The 2678-nt window shown below is 44.8% G+C and overlaps 1 long non-coding RNA gene across 1 annotated transcript in view; it reads left to right on the top strand.

Annotated features, from left to right (window-relative positions):
- Positions 1 to 27: 27 nt before the first annotated feature.
- Positions 28 to 2678, top strand: part of LOC113455784 — a 32215-nt gene continuing 29564 nt past the window's right edge. Inside the window, exon 1 of the long non-coding RNA XR_003376751.1 lies at positions 28 to 416. This is a non-coding gene — a long non-coding RNA (uncharacterized LOC113455784). The remainder of the gene's footprint in view (positions 417 to 2678) is intronic.

The following is a 2678-nucleotide window of genomic DNA, read 5'->3' as shown; positions in this document are numbered from 1 at the left end:
CTGTATAAAGAGTCACGACACAGCATAGGAAGGCTGAGAACCACTGCTGTACAGACATCCAAACACAGAATCCGGCTTCTCAGATATGTCTGGGATCCCTTCATCGTTGTCCCCATACTCCTAGGGAGGCACAGCCCCACATCAGGACACACACTCACATCTCTGTGCAACGGGGAACCGTGTTCTTCTTTCCCTGTCATTTCTATTTCCACACACTATGCTATATTTCCAAATTTGCTTTTTTTATATCTTCATCACTCAGCTTAAGGATGTGTCTGATCCGTTGACCAAACTTTTTTCTGTTTTGTGATTCTTCTGCAGGGTCTGGGTCACTGCTCTGCACACACAACCACAGACAGTACAACAGCAGCCTCCAGTCCCTTGTTGTTGAACTTTGAGGATGCTGGGCATCTAAGGTAGGTTTGCTGGCTGGAGACTTGCTCTCAGGAACAGGATGTCCTTGCCAGAGGCTGGACTCGAGGATGCTGTAGCACTTAGATCTGCCCAGCATCTGACAGCCCTATCCCAAGCTCTTCACAAATGTGGTGGGAGCACATTTGGGGATTTTTAAAAGTGGTCCCTAGACACTGGTATGGCTCCCCTGGGTTTGCAGGACATTCCCAGCTATATTCTTGATTTCTCTGGTAGCTGTTCAATGAGAATGCAATACCATGAAAAGAAGTCATTGGTGAATTTAAAAAGCCACAGTGTGGGGACGGGCGACATAGCTCACGTGGTAGAATGATTGTCTAGAATGTAAATTGCTCTGTGTTCTTTGACCCTCTGGGCATGTTCACCCTCACCTGTAATACCAGCACTCAAGACGTAGAGGGAGGAGGAAAGAGACATGAGAGTCATTACTGTTTATGAGAGTATGGCTCCCAGCACCCATGGTAGATAGCTCACAACTGCCTTTAACTCCAGCTCCATCAGGAGTCAATGCCTCTGCCAATCATGTGCATACCACAGACAGACAGACAGACAGACATAATTAAAAGTAAAACTAAAATCTAAACAAAAAAGGAAGCATCATCTCCAGGTCATTGAACCAAGGGGAAAACACAGTGGAATTTAAAATATGAACATTATAATGGCTAATGGACTTTAACAGTCTACAGTCTTGCTGAAGAGATGGTTCAGTGGTTAAGAGTGCATTCTGTTCTTGCTGAAGACGCAAGGTCTGTTTCCAGCATCCATTTCCAACATCCGTGATGGACCGTACCTCAGCTCCAGGAAGGTATGACCTCTCCTGACCTCTGTAGGCACCGGAATTCATGAGTACATAACACAAAAATACACACAACATAATTATTAACATAATTATAACATAAGTTACGTGCATTCTTTGCCTTAAAATCATTTACAACTTAAAATAATTGCTGTGAAACATTAAAGAAAAATGCTCAAATGCCAGGCAGTAATGAGAACAGTTGTCATCAGCGTTATGTGGCAAATGCATGCACTTCCAGCTATTTGAACACTGGGGTTACAGGATCATTTGTGCTTTTAAGTTCCAGAACAGCCTGAAGAGCATAGAGAGGCCCTGACTGAAAATGAAAACCAAACAAAAACCAGAAATATCTTGGAAATGCTAAATTTCTTAGAATAGCAATCTTAGAGTACATGGGTTTTCAAGAGATATAGATCATTATAAAATAAATTTTTGCAAGGAAATCAATGATAAAATTACTTATTTCTTGGGAATTCAACAATATACCTGTAGAAAATGGAATGAAAATGTTACTGGGCAGAGGAGAAAACAGTAGCATTAAGAATGTGTTTACATTAAAATGAATACTTGAGCTGGGGCAGTGTGCTAAGCTGGGAAGACTAGCAGCACTCTGAAGGCTGAGGGAGGAAGGGGAAGAGTCCCAGGCTTGGCTGGGCTGCTCCATGAGACTCTGCACTAAAGACACAAAGTAGTTAGCAGGACTATTATCATTCCATTCACTGTGGGAAAGTTTCAGCTTAGTTCTGGCATGGGAAGCCATCCTCTTTCCATCGGATACGAGGCACAGCCCTGTGTGCCCCTGGCAGACACATTATAGATTACCATCCCCTAAATGGGGAAGTGACTTCTTCACCACCACATACAGCAAGGCTCACAGAAAATGGCGGCTGGGACTCTACTCAGATTGCTCACTCTCAGGAGATTTCCCTGCAGCCAGCCCTGTGTCTTAGGCGTAGGAATCAGCCCAGCGACAGACACAGATTTCCTTATGGTACTACATGTGCCATAAATTTCGTATCCAGGAAGGAAAGTACTTTAAAGTGTAAACTGAGAAAATACTTGTGCTCGGAGGGTAAAAGCAGGGCTGGGGAGACAGCTAAATGAATAAATTGCTGGCCTTGTGGGCATGAGGCCTGAGTTCCATCCCCAGAGAGCATCATCAAGAAATTGAAGTTAAACTACAGCAGGAAAAGTAGCAGGTGTGGTGGGAGATGCTTATGTGTGAAGGTGGAGGCGAGCCTATCCCTGCAGTGTGCTGACCAGCCAACCCAGCCTGCCTTGCCTGTTCCAGGCCAGTTGGAAACCTTGTCTAAGTAAAACTTCAGGGGGATTGCGCCTGAGGTACAGCACCAGAGGCTGTCTTTTGTCCCCTGACCACATGCATGTATGCACACACACACACACACACGCACACGCACACGCACACGCACACACACACACACACACA

This window comes from Microtus ochrogaster, unplaced genomic scaffold (genome assembly GCF_000317375.1).
Source record: "Microtus ochrogaster isolate Prairie Vole_2 unplaced genomic scaffold, MicOch1.0 UNK116, whole genome shotgun sequence".
NCBI classification, from domain to species: Eukaryota; Metazoa; Chordata; class Mammalia; order Rodentia; family Cricetidae; genus Microtus; species Microtus ochrogaster.
The sequence above is the reverse complement of the archived record's forward strand: the minus strand, read 5'-3'. Positions and strand labels throughout refer to the sequence as shown.